The sequence below is a fragment of the Erpetoichthys calabaricus genome, chromosome 12, assembly GCF_900747795.2.
Source record: "Erpetoichthys calabaricus chromosome 12, fErpCal1.3, whole genome shotgun sequence".
In the NCBI taxonomy this organism is placed as follows: domain Eukaryota; kingdom Metazoa; phylum Chordata; class Cladistia; order Polypteriformes; family Polypteridae; genus Erpetoichthys; species Erpetoichthys calabaricus.
In genome coordinates this window covers 23,648,494-23,671,605 of record NC_041405.2, presented here as the reverse complement: position 1 = coordinate 23,671,605, position 23,112 = coordinate 23,648,494, and the positions used below count along the sequence as shown (strand labels likewise).

Genomic DNA, 23,112 nt, shown 5'->3' with positions numbered 1-23,112 from the left:
AAGTTGAGTTAGCTGTAGTATCTGAGAAAAGCGTAGCGGCGAACGTTCCCCATATTAACCATCTAAAGGCAGAGTAATCAATTCCATGTTCGCTTTACGACAGCAGTAAGTGTTATTGTTATGAATAAAAAAGGATACAAGATTACAAACGCTTTCGCTTTAAATTGTACGCAGCTGTTCTGCGTTAACGATGTAAAGGTGAACATATCGATGCCTTAGAAATGTTTTAACTGTATCTAAGACCAGCTGCTCTGTGCTTCTTCCCTATTTCTCTGGCTCTCTCTTTTTTTTCGTTGCTTTTGTCTCTGCGCATCACATGGAAAAAATAAAGGTGCAGCGGCGAGTATAATTGCTAGAGGCAGGAACTCGCTCATAATGGATGCGTGTATTTATATATTCATTTAAAATTACCACGATTCCCTCTCGTGTTTGTTATTAAGCGGAAAGAAACAGTACAGAGTGTGCGAAAGAGAGAGGGGAGTGTGTTAGACACGGATAGAGAGGAGGGGAGTGAAAAGGATGCAATGAGTCGGAGAAGGAGCGCAGATTCTCGCATTTCCACGGGAAGAGAGTTGGGAGCCGCAAGAGTGACCGGTCTGAAAGGCGCAGCGCAGTCGATCGTTTAAGGGGAAACGCGAGGATCCGATTCGGCAAGGATACTGAGGAGACATATCACAGCCACCGGTGAACTGCCCTGATGCCATCTGAAATTAAAAGGCTTGAATATTTGAACTATTACAAACCCAATGCTGCCAAGAAGAACCACCGGGGAGCGGACGGCAGCACCAACGTGTTGAACTACTCGACAAAGATAATGCTAAGCGGACACCTGTAATATATATATATATATATTTTTGGTCCATATTCCCATTGAATACAAAAGCATCGCAAAGCTTGACAGACGATACAGTCCACAAGGAAAAGTGAACTGAACAGCAGCCAAAGCCAAATAATGCACACCCGTTATTAAACACCCAAGGATGGAATGATAACATGGAATAGAGGAATATTCTGAAATACCAAAAGAGAAAAAAATAACCAATAAAAAGACAAAGGAGAATGGATTTAGAGGAAAGAAAAAACAACTGAAACTGCTTGCTTTTTCTAAAAAAAAAAAAAAAAAAATTCAATGGGGATGTGGAAGTACGGAGAGACCTGAATCCAGGTAAAGCCAGCAAATGGAACATTTCGTACTTTGGGGTGAGATGAGGCTGCCTCCGATCCAGCCGTGAGTCGAACTATAAACGACACACGATTTGATTTAACTCGACTTTTAAACAAACCCCTGCCCTAAAAAAAAAAAAAAAAACCACCTGAAGAATACACCAGATTTCCAGTATAGCGAAGATGTGGTTTTGTAAACCCCCCGAGACACTCGTCTTTTCGGTCGAGATGGACTTCCTTACACCGGCAAGTGTCACGGACTCGCGGAGCTGATTTCTGCTGTTAATACGTTTCGCTTTTTTTTTTTTTGGTGTTTCCACGCTCAACCTCGGCACATTGTTGTATTTGTACATTTTTTTTATACTCCGGCTAAATACCTGTTTAAGAAATGGTTTAAAGGATATTCACGGGTCTGATCGATCGTAGCCTGGAGGAGCAAATAAAAATCATCTGCTCGCTGTGAACCTGGACGCGCCTTTTTGATGCGAAGGTGAGCGATCTAAACATTGCATATTTAATGTCGCCTCGAGCAGACGTGTTTTTAAAAATATGTTTGTAATTCTTTCTTTCTTTCTTTCTTTCTTTCTTTCTTTCTTTCTTTCTTTCTTTCTTTCTTTCTTTCTTTCTTTCTTTCTTTTACGAGTGGGTGATCGAAAAGGACTTCAGTGTAATGTTGCGAACTTGCCGTCTTCTCTAGAGCTTTAAGTGTTATTTGCCATTTACTTGATTTCTTAATCTAAAACGTGGAAACAAGTGGCCTCCATCTAGCCGCTATTATCGTTATGCCCTGTAATAGCATTTTACTTGATTACTCCTTTCCCCGCTCTCTTTCCATCCCAGTAATTTCACCAATACGATTGTCCTTCAGTCGGCTCATCTACTGAAGAGTAAGCCTGCAATATGTTAGACTATAATTTGCTCTCTTGAGGATGTGCTGTTTTTAACTTTGGGAAAATTAATTAAATAAATAAATACACAAATGACCCTTTCCGATGAGTACATTTTACTTAGAGGTCTAGGAATGGGGAGACAAATACCTAATATTCTGAAACCTACCTATCTCATGCAGTCAGGGTGCCAGTCCATCGCAGGGCCCCCTCACATGCCCACCCACATGCCTATTAGTTTGGAATGGCTAACTGATCTGACCCACGTGTCTTCGGAGATGTGAAACTGCAGAAAAGCCCACCGAGATATGAGGGGGGGGTTGTGGCATACAAGTGCCGCTCTGACCCTGCGGGATCTGTGAGGTGGCAGTGCTACCCATTGTACCGCCATGCCACCCATGCATTTAATGATTTTTTTTTTTTTTTTTGAAATTTAAAAAATCTGGGGGTCCATTAACTTTAATTGGATTCACGTTTTTTAAACCCCCCTCTCTCTGATGCTGACAGTGTGTTATTTGCTACATTAGGGAAGACAGTCCCTGTAATGGCCTTCTTTATTTCCATATAGTGTGGAGCTGGCTTTCCTCTTGAACAGTGTAGGTAGGTAGTGTTTTATTATTTTTTGTTAAGACTTGAAACAAAAGTCCTTACCAGTCTTCACATTTTTTTCCCCACTTTTTCTTGTCTGGATTCTACCTTTCTGTTTACGCTTTCTCATATTTTCCATGCTCTTTAGTCAATATGGTTGAGGTTTCTGCCGTATTAACTAAAGATGCCTTCTTAGAGATCTCCGATCTGTGTTGTGCATTTGGGCCAGATTGCCACATTACAGATTCCGATGATGGTGAATGGGATAAACTTTTCTCTGGCGCCGATTCCTGCTGCTTCCAGAAGAAAGCTCTGTTTCTGGCATGAGAGAGATTAAGTGTGCTATTTTGGCAAATGCGAGATGTTCTCCTGCAGGAATTGGATCATTTGAATCTCTTTATTGGGCAGCACAGTGGCGCAGTGGTAGTGCTGCTGCCTCGCAGTAAGGAGACCTGGGTTCGCTTCCCGGGTCCTCCCTGTGTGGAGTTTGCATGTTCTCTCCGTGTCTGCGTGGGTTTCCTCCCACAGTTCAAAGACATGCAGGTTAGGGCCACTTTCGATTTATTTATTTAGTGTCCATTTATCCGTCCATTTTTCCAAACACGCTTATTTAAGGCAAGGTTGCGGGGCAGGAGGAGCCTATCGTGCACAGCTACCAGGGCGTTTTTAGGATTTCTAAGTATGAGGGTCTTAGCGCTCTCTTGGAGATTCCTTACACGGATACAAAATTGGAGAACATGGGGTGGGGGCTTATGTTAGGGATGTCACGCATGGTCGTACACCGGTATAAACTGTGTCAGGGGCTAAGTGTATGATATCATACATACACACACACACACACACACATATATAATATATATATCTGTATATACAATAGATCAGTGCCTACACTCTTGAAAATAAAAGTGCCAAAGTAAATTCTACAGAACAACAGTGCGGGAGCCATTTTTGGTTGCCATTAGGGCCCATCCTCATGAAGATTCCAGAAAGAAACTTTATGTCTGTAACAGGACCCATACAGTAAATAACCATGAATAGATGGTGTCAGGTGGCACGGTGGCACATTAGTAGCGCTGCTGCCTCGCAGTTAGGAGGCTTGTTCTCGAGTTGTGTGTTCTCCCCGTGTCTTTGTGGGTTTCCTCTCACAGTCCAAAGACATGCAGGTTGGCGATCCTAAATTGTCCCTAGTGTGTGCTTGGTGTGTGTGTGTGTGTGTGTGTGTGTGCGCGCCCTGCGGTGGGCTGGCTGGTGCCCTGCCCAGGTTTGTCTCCTGCCTTGTTGGCTGGGATTGGCCCCAGCAGACCCCCGTGACCCTGTAGTTAGGATATAACGGGTTGGATAGATAGATAGATAGACTATCTATCTATCTATCTATCTATCTATCTATCTATCTATCTATCTATCTATCTATCTATCTATCTATCTATCTATCTATCTATCTATCTATCTATCTATCTATCTATGGTGGGCTGGCGCCCTGCCCGGGGTTTGTTTCCTGTCTTACGCCCTGTGTTGGCAGGGATTGGCTCCAGCAGACCCCCGTGACCCTGTAGTTAGGATATCGCGGGTTGGATAATGGATGGATGGATAGATAGATTGATAGACTACGGTGGGCTGGCATCCTGCCCGGGGTTTGTTTCCTGTCCTGTGCCCTGTGTTGGCTGGGATTGGCTCCAGCAGACCCCCATGACCCTGTAGTTAGGATATAACGGGTTGGATAGATAGATAGATAGATAGATAGATAGATAGATAGATAGATAGATAGATAGATAGTCTATCTATCTATCTATCTATCTATCTATCTATCTATCTATCTATCTATCTATCTATCTATCTATCTATCTATCTATGGTGGACTGGTGCCCTGCCCGGGGTTTGTTTCCTGTCTTACGCCCTGTGTTGGCAGGGATTGGCTCCAGCAGACCCCCGTGACCTTGTCGTTAGGATATAGCGGGTTGGATAATGGATGGATGGATGGAATCTCTTTATTTATTGATTTATTTATTTATTATGGTACTCTCAGATACGTGTGAAAGATTCTGTCTAGATAGACTGCTCAGTGCACCCAGCACATATGTAACTTTCTAAATGCATTTCATTAAGATTGTGATCTGTCAGATTGTTCTGAATTGTTTGCTCTCGATGGCCGGTAAGGCCACACATTTTCCTTCTTTGTTCCAACCCTTTCCGACTATTTCTCATTCTGTAAAAACGGTGACATGTTATCACTCTGTGTACACAGTCCAAGTCATTTTTTCCGAAGTATAGCGGTGTTACAGATTGAGTAGCAACTACATAGAAATGATTTCACCCCACAGACCGAACAGACACTGAACAATGTCATCATTTTTATTAAGCTTCCTGGTGTGTGTGTGTGTGTGTGTGTGTGGACTGAGCCCAAGCATTCGGTAAGAAGAGCCCAAAGCTGGCAATCTTACTGGTTGTCGCTGAAAATTGACTGAGAGAAAGACAGTAAAGAATCCGGTGGGTAATGGGGGGAGAGGGATACGGTCCTCGGTTGAGGGAGCCCAGGTTGTCCTCCGAGGACCCAAATTTTTACCTCATTGATCTGCCAGTCTGTCCTTTGGATAACGGTGTTAATTATAAGGCAGGCTTAAGTCATTTGTGGAACCAAAAGAAAAGAAATTAGATAGAAGCTAATAAACAATCTCGCTGCCATTAACAAGCACGTGGACCTGAGAAATATTAAAATGAATGCAGCAAATGTGATTATTTTATTCAGCTGACAAATCCAAATATATGCGGTGTTTGCCTGAGAGATATTTAGCGCGTATTAATTATTCCACTTATTTAATTCACATGCTCCTTTTTTTCTTTTCTTATTACATTTCCTCATTTTCTTCAGCAGTTACAGTTTGCCAAACGTCACGTCAATTTACAACACATAATCATCCCGCCGCCACCTGATTATGGCTTGTTGTGGCTTAATGGCCTCAATATCTTCATGAGGCAACATTTTCTATGTATTGTTTTCATTTTTTTTTTATACAAACAGGTTTAAATGATTTTCTAATATTTTTCAGAATCTGACTCGACATATATGGGTGACTCGACGCTGTCTGAGTAAACCTTTGGATTTAAGAGTCTGTATTGTAAATGACACCAATTATGAATCATGTTTGTAAATCTGTTGGACTTTATGAGAGCAGTGCAAGATGGGCACTGTTGTGAATAATTTGTACACAAGAAATACTGATACTCCATCCAGCCAGCCACCCATAACGAAGTTGGGAGTCATGGAGGTGATACTAGCGGTGCTTATTGGCAATAATTATAATAGTAATAATGATAATAATTCTTTACATTGATATATTGCCTTCCTCACTACTCAAAGTGTTTTATGTAGTGAGTGGGGTGGCACTACAACCACCACCAATGTGTAGCACCCACCTGGAAGATGCAACGGCAGCCAGTTTTGCAGCAGTGCACTCACCACATGTTAGCTGTTAGGTGGTAAAGTGGTGAGAGTGAGAGACGATTAGAAAGAGGGGATGATTGGGGGGGCAGGATGACTAGGCCATGGTGGGCAAGTCTAGTCTGGACATCAGGGTACACCCAAATCTTTATGAAGGATGCCCAGGGATCTTTAATGACTACAGAGAGTCAGGACCTTGGTTTTATGTCTCATCCAAAGGAGGGCGCCATTTAACTCTTTCAGGGCTGATGTCGACTTTTGTGAAAAGGAGGAGTTGACGATGGTAATCAACTGTAAACGGTGACAAAACCAACCATTATGTTTTAGTTGGACTCTCATTGCTAGAAGGAAAGTTAGCTTCATTGGTTTGACCGAGATTTCCGGTGCTTGTGTGAATAGTAAGGTGCAAACAACGGCAAAAATTGCACTGACATAATGGCGAGAGATCAAATCGAATGGGTAAAGCAAAATACTCCGTGGACGAAGTTTTGCCTATTATCTCTGAACTGGACAATGAGTTGCCAGACTCAGATTTTGATACAAATGATCGAAAACGAATGTGAGGTTCCAGCTTCCGCTGACTGGTCCCCAGTTAATCGTGGTGCTGAACAGGTTCATGTAGCTGACACGCCTACAGCAATGTTCGCCAAGGAGGACTGCCACTTAATGATAAGAGGTAGAAGCCAGATTGAAATGCACTGCGACTGTGACTGCTGCTGCTGCTTCTACCTCAGCCACGCGAAGACAGCCTGGCAGCAAGCCTGCCGCACATTCTTGGCAAACTGGCAGCCGCAGCATGCAGCAACAAACGTTTTACGTTGATTTCTGTGTGAAGCCATTGCTTTTCAGAAACTTTCAAAAAATCTTCAGCCCTTAAAGAGTTAAACAGCATGTTGTCCCCATCACTGTACTATGTGGGGGCATTGGGATCTGCATTTAGACCATGGGGTCCTTACTGGCCTCACCAATACTAATCCAAGCTTTTCCTAGATGGTGTCCCATCCAAGTACTGGCCAGGGCTGAACATGCTTAGCTTCATGTGGATGACCTCTTCTGAAGTGCAAGTGGTATGGCAGCTGGTTAGGGTAGGCTTAGGGTTAGGATTTAGGGGACAATGCTCTTACGAGGGTTGGGGTTATTTCATGAATATATTCAGTTGGCTTTCACCTGGATGTTATTCTTATGCTTAATTAATTAGCTTATTTTAACTGTTAATTTTTATTGTCATATGTACACAGTTATTTGAGATTCTTAGTGTGTGAATTCCAGTATGAAAGGTCAGACCAAAAAAAAAAACAAAATAATCCAACAGCGAGCAATAAGTACAAGCGCAAACATTAAATATGACATGTGATGTTATAAAGAAACTAGAAGTGGTGATATTATGGGATTAATGGGGATTGGGGATGCTAATAATAATAATAATATTCTTAAACTGACTGAAATCCATTCAGGGTGGCATTCGATAGGTGCTTATCCTGGTGGCACTGGGCTAAAGGCACGGACCAAATCTGGATGGCATGCCCATCTGTTGTCAGGCCCATAATAATAATGAAGTTCTCTAAATTCTTATTTCCAGTTCATTAGGAGCCGGAGCATATCCCAGTTTGACTGCAAGGCAGGACAGCCGTGGACTGTTTGCCAGTCCATCGCAGGTCCCTCTCAAATACACACTCACTTAAGGCAACTTAACCAGCACATCTTTAGGAATGAGAGAGGAAAAAAAATGAAGCACTTGGACAAGGCGCCTTCTTACACACACATACGGACAATGGCTAAGTGTGGTTTCAAACCCAGGGCCACTGCACCACGTAATAATCCATCCACCTTAATAAAAGAATGATTGTCAGTTATTGTGTCTGTCCGGTTACTGTGTCTCTGTCATTCCAACAGATGGTGCATTACAAACATTTGTAGTAATAGAATATATTGCATTTGTCATTCCAACAGATGGCGCATCACAAACATTGACACTGCTTTTACGACTCCCATACAAAATGGCATATAAAAGAGACATGTGCTGTGCAAATGTTAACGGCAAAGCCTATGTTGACTACTTAGATTTCATCCCATTGGCCCCAGTGAGAGTGTGGTGTGTGCAGGTGTGTGTTCACCCTGTAATAAACTGGCATCTTGACCAGTTGTTGTTCCTGTTTTGTGCCCGATGACTGCTAGGATAGGCTCCAGGTGCCCCACAACCCCGCTCAAGATAAGCAAGTTTAAATAATGGATGGATTCATGTATGGATAATACATAGGATTTAAATTGGATTAAGGGGGTTCAGTGCATGAATGAAATGATAGATGGATACATGAAAAATATTATATTATATTTGTACACTGCATTTCCAGATTTGTTTATATAGTGGAATCTGAGCAGAAATGTACCCAGTTTTGTAGGTGTGCCCTGTCACTTTTCTTAGATGACATGGCTCTTTCATGAGTGTGGTCCTCTGCCTTTTTTTGTAATAGTTTGTGTGGTATTTCTAGATACTTGTCTGTGCCTTTCTTGATTATTCTAAATGCACTGGTAACATGTCATACTGTTTGTTATGATGTTTTGCTTTTTTTTTGCTTTTTTATGTCTCTTGAATACAGTACTTGTGCTGTCCAGTACTGTTACATCATTAAGAAGGCATTGCCTGTCTAGACAACAAAATGAAGATGATTCACACTGATTGTATAATGCCTTTGGCTTTCAATGTCTAACATTATCGTGCAATTGCCACTGTTAATTGCTTCCTCTGGGGTGATTTCATACACCATAAAGGGAAAGAATATTTTCATAGCATTATATTCTCACAGATTTATCAGCCTGAATGGGCAGCCTCCACCTGTGTGTTGTCTACGTGAAGTTTGCATGTTCTCTCAGTGCCTGAATGCACTTCTACTCTTGATTTCCTCTGACAACAAGCTGGAGTTTCTTCATATAAATGTTAAATATACCTCTAAATGTAAAAATGTTGCACCATTGGGTGTATCTGACCTCAATATATTTCATCTGACTCCAACCTGCAGTATAAGCCTATCATTAAATGGCAACAGCTGTGTTATCATTAGCCAGACAAGAAGTTCTTGTGTGTGTTTGGAGCTTATTGTCTGTTATAATAGTTCTGTGTTGTCCTCTGGCTTCTGTGAATTCTATCTATCTATCTATCTATCTATCTATCTATCTATCTATCTATCTATCTATCTATCTATCTATCTATCTATCTATCTATCTATCTATCTATCTATCTATCTATCTATCTATCTATCTATCTATCTATCTATCTAATATATAGTGCCTTATCTATCTCGTTGTCATATAGTATGGGAAGAGAGGTGGCTCTGAGGCTAAGGCTAAAATCAGATTGCCGGTTCAAATCCCATAAACGCCAGAAGTGACTCTACTCTGTTAGGCCCTTGGGCAAGGCCCTTAACCTGCAATTGCTTCATCCTGGGTAGGATGTTAATCTTCATCCAGCCCTGCAAACAGGTCCTCCAACTTACAGGGAAACTAGGGGGTGGGTGGCAGGACTGGCAGTCCAGCCACTGTAAAAAAAACCTCACACTGTTCAGGTGTGATGCTGAGGTGTTACCCACTGCACCTGATCCCAGTTCTCCCTGTGCCCATGTAGGTTTTTTTTCACATTCTGATGATGTTCACATTAAACTAACTGGCCTCTCTAAACTGTCCTGCTTTGGATGAATGTGTATGTAAAGTTACCGCAGCTCTGGTTCATTTTGACTTCACATTGTAAAACTTGGCTCCAGAAAGGTGTAAGAAAAGTGCAATATTGCGCCCAACCCGACACAGATTCACATGATGGCATAAATAAACTGTTTATTTTTCTTCAGTTGGAGGGCACGTCTTCCCCGTAATCTCTCCAGCCACAACACAGTCCCAAACACAGTACACTAAGCAATCACCACAAAATCACTCCTTCTTCTTCCACCAAGCTTTGTCCTCCTCCTTCTGACTCTGGCCGCAGAGTGGTGGTCACTGGCTCCCTTTATTGGGTACCCAGAAGTGCTCCAGGTGCTTGATTGCTGACATCCGGCTGCACTTCTGGGTGTGGCAAGACCAATGCCCAAAAGGGGCCAGCAGCTCCTGCCGTAGCACCCCCTGGTTGCACTTGCGGAACCCAACAGGGCTGCACAGAACTCCAACCCCCAGGAAGCCCTGGGGGAGTCCAAGGCACCGCTGCAACCCAGGGAGGCTGCCATCTAGCATCCAGGGGAAGATACTGGGTGTCCCACCCTTGTCCCCCTGGTATATGTGGTGAAGGGGCGTCCCAGCCAGGCATGGGCCCCGGCTATCCGTTGCAAAGGGAATTACTTATTTTAATGTTAATTTCTATCTCCTAACAATAGTGGCTTATCTTTTTGACATACATTAATGTGTGTTGATCACATCAAAGTGAATCAAGACTGGAATTTTATCCCATAATTTCAAAAAAACCCGTATAGGGAAAAAAGGGAAGAAACCTTGGGAAAGGCAGTTCAAAGAGAGGCTCCTTTCCAGGTAGGTTGGGCATGCAGTGGGTGTCAAAAAGAAGGGGGTCAATGCAATACAGTACAATACACAGAACAGAACAAATCCTCAATACAGTATAACAATAAAAATTTTAGAAGTATGGAGAAGAATTTAACAGTAGATGATATCACATAATATGATTTGGATTTGTTTAGAGTCCTGGAGACCTCATTCATCAAGCTGCCTCCCCCATTTGGCCATTCCACAGCTGAAATAGCGCTAATCCTATGAAAGGACCCCTCTTTCCCATGATTCCTGCAATCCTCCATCAGGGATGACTTTACCTTAGGCAGGCAAAACAACTTGGCAGGTAGGCCGTGGCACCAAGTGCCACATCTGAGTACCGAGAAGAGAAACAGAACAGGTGAGGGTTAGTATCAAATTCTAACTATCATGTTACTTATGTTTTAGTGCTTATGACTAACAACAGAGAAGCAGTCTGTACAGTTAATCAGCAGGTCTAGTCAGGGTGTGCTAAACTGAAGTAGTGAGTCTTCAGCTGGGATTTAAAAGCTGAGACCAAAGGGGCATCTCTTATAGTAGCAGGCAGACCGTTCCACAGTTTAGGAGCCCTGTAACTAAAAGCTCGACCTCCCACCGTTATATTATTAATTCTTGGAATCATAAGCAGACCAGCATCTTGAGATCTTAATGTGCGCTCTGGTTTGTAAGTCATGATAAGTTCAGACAAGTAAGGACCGGGGCCATTTAATGCTTTATATGTTAAAAGGAGGATTTTGAAATCTGCCCTAAACTTAACCGGGAGCCAGTGTAAGGATTTAAGAACTGGAGTTATGCATTCGTATTTTCTATCTATCTATCTATCTATCTATCTATCTATCTATCTATCTATCTATCTATCTATCTATCTATCTATCTATCTATCTATCTATCTATCTATCTATCTATCTATCTGCATAATTATTGACTGTAGTAAAGTATGAGTGGGCCAAGCTATGGACTGCCTTTGTGACCAGTTGCCAGTTCTATGACACCGAATTGGATAATAATGTCTCTCGATGTTGTTAAACCTGTCTATGTAGCTTTGGTCCATCTGCCTTGATGCACTTCCTACTACTGCTGCCAAACTCTTCCTTCAGACTGTCACTCTGGTGGTGTCTGGTGTTCTGTCCTCTATGCCTTTGGATCACAGAGTTGCACAGTCCTGCATCGGATGCTTTCAGATTGTCTGTCTAGATAGATTTGTGAAATGTTATCCATTCATTTACTTTGATTTTTCTTTGCTTTCTGAGCGTGTGGTGATGTAGGCTTGTGCTATGAAGTTTGGTCTCTGATGTGAGGAACGCTTTTTACTTCTGTTATACTGTGATATACGTTTGATTACTTGTTCTAATTTTCTACATTACTTGTCACTTGTTTAATATTATGTTTCTTGATGTTTTCCACTTTTATCAGTTTTATGGTGCACATGATAGAAAACCGTGCTGCCGGTAGTAAAAAGAATTGTGAGGTTTTGGATTGAGGTAATTAAGAGTGACTAGGAGGTGATGTAAGAGTCACAAGAAACTCAGGTGCAGGCCTGAATATCAAAAGACTAAGTCAGGAAACAAATCAACTAAGAATTAAAATGAGAAACAAGACTTGCAGATTAAATCAAGTAGAAAACATCCTGTACCTTTAATGATTTCAATCCAAACTTAAAGTGAAAGTTTTTGTTGTCATTTTAGTTCAAATATTTGGATACCCGAGCTGTCATTCCATTCTCCTTTTATATTGAGAGGGCAATCGTTTGAAGCCTCAGAAGTGTGACATCAGAAACAAAGCCCACTGTGACAACACAGTAGGTGTGGGTGCCATAAACAATATGGCCGGCACCATAATACTCATAAACGTTCACTCTTCTTGAGCTTTCTATGCTATGGATTAATAGATTATCTAGCCTCAGTATTGAGAACTGGATGTTACTCACTAAACCAGGGAGCAAATCGATATTTGGGGACCGGTGACACAAAGGGCTCCACATTTACATTTTGTTTTGTTTAACAGCTTGGTTGTGGTTCATATGGACTCCAATTAAATTAAAATATCTCAAATTTTATTATGGTTTGTTATTGTCTTTCACTTGTATTTTGTAATGAATGCTTTAACTGTGGTTTATTCCTCTTTGCTTTTGGTCACAAAATGAAAAATAAACATAATGGTGCCGATGTGGCATCTTAATACATAATTCACCAGTCTCCTCACTCACTCACTCACTCACGTCCGTCCGAAGCCGAATGCGCAGTTGCCTTCTGCGCATGTCGCCTTCTGCGCACGTCTGAAGCTGAATGTGCAGTCGCCTTCTGCGCAGCTGCCCGAAAAACCTTACGAGACCGACATCGTGGCAGGCGGCGGATTTACGGCCGCAAAAATTCAAAGAGAAAGGCGACTTCGATTAAAGCTCTAGAGGCCTGAAAGGCGATTTTGACTACAGCTCAAGGCCTAATTACGCATTCATTCAATACACCTATATCAGGTTTGTGGTGCTTATACTTATTACTATTCCACTCGTGCCCTTTTCATCTTATGTTGTCGAAACGGGCTCTTTGTCTAGTCAAAAATAAAACGATATATTTTAATCAACTGCTAAAACTAAAATAATGAACTAAATGATGAAAATTAAACTGTAAGATGTCAAATTATTTATGACAGTTATGTGGTGATGTAATTGTGATGTAATTTCGTGTTTTGTATTCTTATGGGTGCCACTGTTTTCTGAGTTCATTTTCATGGTTGATACCTTAATGTTGGTGACAGTGATGCCAGCCATCTGACATATCAGCTCCCGATGACATGACCTGCAATATAAAAAGTTACAATAAATACCTGGCAAAAAATTGCTAATGAGAAACTGTGAAATGTTTGTACTGTACTGTGAAAAAAGTATATTGTTGGATATAAATGTTCTTGTAAGTTTTGGTTGTTTTTATATTGTTCTTGTTTTCCAGTTTACAGCAGTGATTTGGGATCTCCTTGATTTATAGTAGTGAGCTGGAAACTCGCATTGCCAATATGTCATCATGGCAAGTCATTTTCTAAAACACTTAATCAAGAGTGGGGAGCGGTGGGCTGAAGCCTATCCCAGCTAGCCTAGGGTGCAAGGCAGGAACACACCCTGGTCGGGGTAACAGTGGTGACACGCACCAGAGGTTCAATTTATTGTCGCCAATCCACCTAAACCTGCATGTCTTTGGAAGAACACCCGGAGAAGACCCATTCAGACCCGGGGAGAACATGCTAACTCCACGCAGGGAGGACCTGAGAAGCAAACTCTGGTCTCCTTATTGCTACCATTACGCCACCCAAGTTGCCAATAACTGCTTGCAAATACCCAAAATTGACAATGTGTGTTTGTAAAATATGTTTTACACTGTAAAGGTGACTTACAACATTTGAGATACGATTATTTACATTTCTTTTTTTTTTCCAGTCAGTAGCACAGGCAGGTGAAGTGACTTTCTCATGGTCACATAGTGTCAGTAGCGGGATTTTAAACTACAACCTCAGAGTTTGAACTCAGTCAGTCATTTTCTAACCCACTTAGTCCTGAACAGGGTTGTGGGGGTCTGCTGGAGCCTATTCCAGCTAGCATAGGGTGCAAGGCGGGAACAAACACTGGATGGGGTGCCAGTCCATTGTAGGGCAAAGATACACCCACACACACACAAGGGCCACATTTGAGAAATGCCAGTTACCCAAACCTGCATGTCTTTGGACTGTGGGAGGAAACCGGAGCACATGGAGGAAATCCACGCAGACACCAGGAGAACATGCAAACTCCACGCAGGGAGGACCCGGGACATGAACCCTGGTCTCCTTACTGTGAAGCAGCAGCGCCATCACTGCGCCACCAGTGTTTGAAGTCTAAAGCTTTATACACCATACAAGTATACTGTAGAGATTATGATAAATAACTGGCAAGAACGTTGTTAATAAATCCCAGTAAAAAGTACTTTAAAAAGAATTACAGAATATTACTTTAAAATAGCCAGACTACTTTAAGAACACCTCCTGCCTCTTGGTGTGCTCATTGCTGCCAACTGCTGAATTTGTACTGGGGACCCTTGGCGTGTTCTTAACTACATTTACGGTTTGTAAAGTGATTAAATGCTAGGTTTAGTTGTATAAACTACAGCAGTTTGTTACAGTGTATGAAAGACAAGGTAAATAAACAGCATCAATTACCGTATATACTCGCGTTTAAGTACTCCCGCGTATAAGTCGGGGCTTGATTTTACCGTATAATTTCTGGTATTTTATAATGTCGGTCATATAAGTCGAATGTGGGAAACTCACGCTATTGGTCCAAGAGATTATGATATGCTAACGCCTGCCTGCGAGAGTAACCACGGAGCACACAGCCTTTTTTTTTCTCTGTATTGTGCCTACGTGACCACGTGGTACATTGTGTATCTCACACCCTCATACACCTTTATCGTACAAGCATCCCTTTTCTACGATGGAGCACTCGATCAGAAGAAAATATGAAGCTGGTTTTAAATTAAAAGTCGTTGAAGTGGCGAAAAGAAAATTGGTAACTACGCTGCCTCAACAAAATTCAATTTGTCTGAGAAACTGGTGTGAGATTGGAGGAGGTAAGAATATGTTAAAAAGAAAATTTAAGTGTCGCATTTTTGAACAGGCGTATAAGTTTTGGTCTGATTTTATGATCGATTTTTCAAGTTTCAAGACCTGACTTATACGTGAGTATATACGGTAATTGTAGACTATTTTATTCTTTATTAGTCCCTATTATTGGGTCTGGGGTTTGGGGTGTTGCAATGCCCCTTCGTGGTCACAAGTGGCACAGTCGGCAGGATCTCTAGCTGCCTGCTGGACAGAAACCTGCGCTTTAGAATTACTTGTGGTCAAAACCTGACATCCAATAATGTCCAACACTGTTACGGTTTCAAACAATGGGTTTGTAATCCACAGAACACTTTTACAATGAAGCACAGACAATTTCCATACAAACAATGAAATTCTTTCCTTTCCTTCTGCTTCCAGTTGCGTGTCACCCATTATGTTACCTCTGAGAGTCAGAGTTTGGGGCTCCTTTTATACTGGACCCGGAACGATATCTAGTGATCCAACATTACTAGTGGGGAACACTTCTGGGTTATTAGAGAACCAGGGAAATCCTGCCCAAACACTGTCGCCTTTTGTGGCACCAAAAGACCCCAACAGGTTGCACTTCCGGACTCCTGGTCTTACAACCCCTGCAGGTATGCTAGCTGAGATGCCTCAAGCAGACCACGCCAACCTAACATATGGGGGATGGAACTGCTGCTGGCCTCCAATTTCTGCTCATCCATCCCTTGGCACATTCCATCTTGGTGAAAGATCATGCTAGCCTGGATGCCCTTCTGTCCTCCATGGCACTCTCAGGTTCAATGAGACAAGTGACTAAGTGAAGTGATCATTCATGCAATCCTTTCAAAACATAACCATAAAATATAATTATTCTTAGCTTTACTAAAGTTTATGCTAAGCATTTACATTGGCAGAGACATATCTCAGGAATCTATTTCCCTGATTTCAATATTTATTATTTTGTGAACAATATGCTTGCTTTCAGTTTTGTTTTTGTGTAGTATTCATGTGAGAAAAACACTTGAAACAAAAACTTTTACGTTTTTTTATTGAATGGACATTTAATTGTCCATTTATGATTCGGATTTCCTTATTATAATGATCCTCATCTTTGGTCCCCGTAATGATGCCTATTTTCTTATCGAGGTCCTCAGATTAAAACGTTTCAGAACTCCTACATATGAGTGATTTGTTTTTTCTGTTTCCATTTGGCTTTGTCATTTGTAAAGAAACACTGTATCAAAATGTGCTATAAGAACACATGCAATTTCCTTATTGTCTTCACAAATCGTGACTTTGTTGAACAGAACCTGTAGCAATAAAAACAGTTTTGACAAGAACAGGCAATTTAACCCAAAATTTGTTTTTTTCTGATTCACCGAGTCTTTCCAAAATATCATCGTGTCAAGATCTAAAGATCTCTTAGGAGTTACTTTCCGCCACACTGCCTTTTGAGTTGTCCCTTGAATGCGTAATTATCTGCCAAAAGAAATATTTCTGACACTTGTGAGATATTAATGTTTAACCAACTTCCACCTCTACTTCTGCATTCTGGTTGCTGAACTAATTGTGGAGAAACAGCTGTCCTCCATATTCAATCCTCTCTTCAAAATTTTTCACATTTTACTGTTTTGATAAGTGTTTTTTTTTTCTTTTATTTATTCCTTTCATTTTTTGTAAAATATATTATTCAATACATTTATGCTTTCTGTCTATTTTGCCTCATTATTTTAAATGATTGCTGTTTTTGTAGTTTTGCTTCTTTAATTTTTCAAAATTTCTGGTGCTACTTCGAAAGAAGGGTCCAAGCATTGAGTATGACGCATACACAAGAATTTCCACAATCCAAGTATCTCCACTTTTAAAGTTTTAGTGAAATTCATAGCAAAAACAGCAGCAAAGCAAAGAAACAGGTCATTGACTTTCACCGCACCAACAAGCCTCTACTTCCAGTCACTATTGAGTGAATGGATGTAGAGGTGGTCTGCTCCTATAAGTACTTGGGGGGCCAAATCAATGACAGGTTGGACTGGTCCCACAACACCAGATGAACTACAGTATATACTTCAGATATCTCAAAAACAGCTGTGCTGTGGCCCACTTCTGGCCCATAGCGTATCTGAGATATGGTTTAATTAAGGTTGATATTTGGGCTGTGTTCTGGAAGCCAGATGTGGAGAAGTTCATCTGCGTCATTCCACGGCCACCATGAAAGTGGTAAGCATGGGCCACCACTGCACCATTATTCATTTGCTATCTGGGTAGACAGACAGGCAGATAGAAAGACTTTAATTTTAGTATAGTTGTCAGGATAGATAGACTTTCATATTAGATAGATAGATAGATAGATAGATAGATAGATAGATAGATAGATAGATAGATAGATAGATAGATAGATAGATAGATAGATATTATGGAATATGCTTGAACCCAACACACACAGGCAGACACAGAATGTCATAAAACACACACATTTTATTTGTGCAACTTACAACACCACCAACGATATGTGCACCAACCACCAACTCAGTCCTTTAGACTCTTCTCTTCTCTTCTCTTCTCTTCCAAGCTCTTGTCCACTTCCACCCGACTCCAGCTACCTTTCTGGAGTGAGGCGGCCTCTTTTATACTTCCCCCGGATGTGCTCCAGTTGCTTCCTGACCTTCTCCCAACAGCACTTCCTGGTGTGGCAGAAGTGCTGCGTTCCAGGGCTCCATAACTATCCGGGCACCCCCTGGCAGTGACCACGGGTCCCATCCGGGATAGATAGATAGATAGATAGATAGATAGATAGATAGATAGATAGATAGATAGATAGATAGATAGACTTTCATTTTAGCATACAGTATTTGGCAGGATAGATGGATGGATAGACAGACAGATAGACTTTCATTTTACTACAGTTGGCAGGATATATAGAGAGATAGACTGACTTTTATTTTATTATAGATAGATAGATAGATAGATAGATAGATAGATAGATAGATAGATAGATAGATAGATAGATAGATAGATAGATAGATAGAAGGATGTCACTTCCCACATTAAATGAGTTCAATCTCCTAAGAAAAAAGTGCCTGTTCTGCCCTTTCTTATATAGTTCCTCAGTGTTTTGACACCAGTACACCCTGTCATTGATGTGGACCCCCCAAGTAATTGAAGGAGTGGACCACCTCTACATTCATTCCCTCAATGGTGACCAGACATAGGGGGTCTTTGGTGTGGCAGAAGTCACCAGTTCCTTGATTTTGCTGATGTTGATGTGCATCAAGATACCAACTTTCCCACCTGACTCCTCTCCTCTGTCTCATCCTCCTTTATCAATACACCCCATGAGTGCAGAATCATCTGAGAATTTCTGCAAGTGACCTAACCTTCAGTTATATTTAAAGTCTGATATGATATGATGTTTTAATTTTTTTTGGGTACACTGCTTTACCTGCCCCATTCCAAAGACATGTGTGAAGTTAAATGGTGCGTCTAAACTGCTCCCATGTGAGTGTGTCCAGCTTTAGACTGGTGCCTCATTCAATGTTGGTTAATTCTGGTGGCCTGAGTCCATTGATAAAGTGGGCTTTATATTTTATTTCTTACAATATAAATCTATAACAATTTCAAGCCCATTTCATCTTATTTGGGGGTCATAGGAAGCCAGGGCATTGGGTACAAGGCAGGACAGGGTGCCAGTAAATGACAGGCTAAACTTGTGCCACTCTCACACTCAGGCTGGTGCCCATTTTTAATCACCAATTCACCTAAGATGCACACCTCTGGTTGTGTTGAAGAAAAGCTTGAATGGCTTGATGATAACCCTTTGGAGACAATGGGAGAACAGGAGAACTCCATAAAGGCAATATGGGATGTGAATCCAGGATGCTGGATCTGCTGTCCACTGCAAAGAGTAAATTCCTCGTACTCTGGCAGTACATAAATCGTAAATCGTTTTCACGCAGGTTGCCAGTCACATGCTGCTGAGGTGACATTGTCCATTATGAGCCTTTTTCTCAGTGTCAATTCATTGGCAATTTCACCAGTGCTAAAACAACCCACTTATTTTGCGTCCGTCCTGATCAGCCATGAATTGATTGTAACTTTTAAATATATTGATTAGTTAGTTTGTTAAATATTTAAACTTCATTCCCATGCTTTTCAATGTCAAGGGTGTATAGTACAAACTGTTTCCTGATATAACCAGTCAAGTAATGATTTAGAAACGTCAATCCAGGAAGTTACAGAAAGGCTGCTTTCGGTGAGAAATCAAAGCAGCGTCCTACAAATGTGACCGTCCCATATTGTGTAAGAGACGCTAAGCAAAAACGATGTTAAGATTCTGCTCGGGAAAGAGATATCACATGAAAAGCAGGCAATGAATGAAGCAAATCATCTATCTTCTTTTATTTCTTTCCAAATTCTTCCTTTTTAGTCATTCTGGTGTGTGTTCAAAACATAGTGTGTGTATATAAATATATATATATATATATATATATATATATATATATATATATATATATATATATATATATATATATATATATATTAAACTCTCTATTTGTGTATTTATTTAATGAGCTTCTGTAAAAAGCCAAATTTCCTTGTGGACACAAAGTTATCTATCTATCTATCTATCTATCTATCTATCTATCTATCTATCTATCTATCTATCTATCTATCTATCTATCTATCTATCTATCTATCTATCTATCTATCTATCTATCATTGTGTGAACCACACATCCACCTTTCTTATTTACCTTGAACCTGATGTAATCAGGCTGTCTATACGGTATCTGAATGTGCTTTAAAATCACTAACTAAAGAATTTACAATGTTATAAGAAGGAAATTTTAGACTATGCCAGCACTGTTATATTTTCATTTAAAAACATAGTTTGTAAAAGCAAACCAATCTCTATCCACACTGTCATTTTCACATTTTCATTTACAGAAGTTTCTCTGTCTAAAACTAGTGACCTGTAAATTATTTGCCTTTTATGGTTGTATGCAGCATTCAAGAAGCACAAATCGCAGTTTACATGCATAGAGGTAAACAACACAGCAAGCCCCATAGAAAGCAACTCTTCTGGGTCCGCTATTTTCTAATATGTTTTTCTTCCATGATGGGTGACCAAGCCTGTATTTTCAGAAATGTTCGGCTCTTGTAAGAGTTCTTGAAAAATTTCTGTTTTTATGGGCTAAAAATGTGGATGATATGGATGTAGGGTGAAAACAGGGCCTAATGTCTGTGTCTTTAAATGAAAACTTAGAAGATTCTGTTTTCAGAATCTACAGTCTTCTAACATTTTAGATCTGACAAACACATTTCTTAAAATATCACTTTTGTCATAGCCCATGTTAATGTTTATGTAGGGTTATCAGTAATACACTGCACTTAAGGCTTAAAAGACATGTAAAGACTATACGTGTATGGAGGTTAACGTCAGCCATTTGCACTTTTTAAGGTTAAAGGGTACATACATAACATGCCGTAACGTTCTCACAGTCCTATCTTGGCAACTCGTAATAGAAGGCTGCGCTATCATAGGACGACACGCACTCATCTAGGGTTAATTAGGAATCAACAATAAACCAAACATTCATGTGTGGTGAAGTGTGTCCAGGGGTCTCTGACATGATCAGTGGACCCATGTGTAGTACATTTTTTAAAGAAAACGTGTGGCTCAGACTTTGTGAGTTCTAGTTGTGTGTGTGTGCAGCCATGGAGTGCTTAAGGGGGAGAATTGGCTGATTGCTCGTTCACATGCGTGAGTGCAATCAGCACAGCCACCCCTCATTACTGCTCCATGGTTCATTAAGAAAGTACCTACACTCATAGAGCTATAAGACAAGGTAGGTCAGAAAAGAAGATAATGAAAAAGGAAGTTAAGGAAGAAAAATCAAAGAGAAGAATGAAGATAGGAGCAGTGTTGGATGGCTGGACCAGTATAATTGAGAATGGGAGAGTATTTTGGGGGTGATCCCTGTGTTGGAGTGAGAGGAACAACAATCCAGGAATGGACTGAACCTTGTTAAGTGGCTGGAGCAAAGAAGATGGTGGGCTACAGGGGTCTTGTGGATATCGAAGGAGGTGGCAGCACAAGTAAGCCAGGCTTTGGGTGGACATTCTGTTTATGAACAGACCAATGGGTGTACCAGACAGATCAGAGTAGAAGAGAATGCTGGGAAATGAAAGGAAAGTACTGATACTGACTATGGTTTTAATCATTGATGTATTGAACTTCTTTATTGGATTTTGAACTGTTTTATGGATTATTTGTTGAAGACATGAACATCACCTCACTTTAGACATGGATTGCTGATTATGAATAAAATGCACTTTACACTTTTCGCTGTAACTGTTGTCCTCAGTTACCCAAGTCCATTCTTCAACTACTGATGCTTCAGTAAGCCGCATGGTGCCAAAGGCTGCAGGAATAAAGCATCACAGCATGTATTTGGAAATGTGGCAGGAAAAACCTCAAAGACATGGGGAGAACATGAAACTACCTATGCATACAACACTTCATACGCATTGGATCCCAGAGGCAGAAGCACTAACCCGTAGACCACCGTCCATAATGCCCCAAACATATGTGGTTCCTTAGGCCCTTCTGCTTTGCAGGTTGAACAACATCTTGCATAGCTAGGGACGTTTGGTGTTTGTAGTGCCTACTATAGTTGTGCAGATATTTCTACAAAAGATGAAAACTTTTAAATGAGGCTTGGCCTTGCAAGTGGCTCTGAGTCTAGGGATATGTGCCAGCAATCAGAACCTTCCCGAATCGAATCCCGTAAATGCCAGAAGTGATTCCACTCTGTTGGGCCCTTGAGCAAAGCCCTTACCCTGCTGTTGCTCCATCCTGGGTATGATGTTAATCAGGTCCTCCAACTTGCAGGGAGCGCTTGGGGGGTGATGGCACTCCAGCCACCGTAACAAACCTCCCAGTGTTCCATTCTATTAGAGCTAGTGTGGTGCTGAGGCGTCACCCATTGCACGGCCGTGCTTGGGTCCGAATCCTGAAGTGGTCTGTCGTGTGGTGGGTGAAGCATTGCCCTGAGTCAGTGCAACTTCCCAACCTCTCTTTGAACCAACAAATCCACTATAAAAAATGATCAGACCCAACACACTTAAAAAGGTTTGGGGCAGCCACCCATATAATATCCCTGGCTGCAATGGGTTAGATTTTCCAGACAAGTGACTGGTTTAGAGTCCAGACATGAACTGATCTACGGGTTGGAAAGATGGCGGATTTAAGTGATTGACCTGGAAGTGACGTAGGGGAACTGGAAGTGACCTTCTTCTGACGTTATCTTAGGGGCCATAACCGGAAGTGACATCTTTCTGGGCACCGGAACTGGAAGTGACGTCTTCAATGTTGAGTCAGATAGGCTTTCCCACCGCTGGTCTGCAGAGACAACAGGAGAAGGTTTAGTGCACCCCGCCACCCCCCTGGCCTGGTGTGGAATTACCTTTGCTTGGTCCATAAAACGTCCTCCTACTCGTACGTGCGTGACACCACTTATAATTAATGTTATTTAATAATAAAAATAATAAGTTTTAAGTATGTAGTGCCTTTCATACATTCAAGAAAACTTTGCAATTCAATAAAAACACATTAACAAGACAGTAGAAGTTACATACAAGAAAATGAATAATACTCATTGAAGAGATGGAGGAGTTTGAAATGAATAATAGATTTCTACTCGCAAAGACTAAGAGGAAGAGCATTCTAAATTTTAGGGGCCATCACACTGAAAGCTCAGCCCCCCATAGTTACTAACCTGTGTTTAGGTACAGTGAGTAAGTGAACGTCCCATGATCTTAATGCACAGGAAGGAGTGTAAGGAAGCAGCCGCTCAGACAGGTAATGAGGGGCTAAACTATGAAGAGCTTTAAAGGTGATGAGAATAATCTTATATTTGATTCTTGA

At 41.2% G+C, this 23,112-nt stretch overlaps 1 protein-coding gene across 2 annotated transcripts in view; it reads left to right on the top strand.

Annotated features, from left to right (window-relative positions):
* The first annotated feature begins 289 nt into the window (after positions 1–289).
* The window catches only part of cacna1ia (calcium voltage-gated channel subunit alpha1 Ia), an 856,996-nt gene continuing 834,173 nt past the window's right edge, over positions 290–23,112 (top strand). For both annotated transcript variants that reach the window (XM_051935123.1, XM_051935122.1), the window contains exon 1: positions 290–1,654. The gene's annotated coding sequence lies outside the window, so the exon portion shown is untranslated. The remainder of the gene's footprint in view (positions 1,655–23,112) is intronic.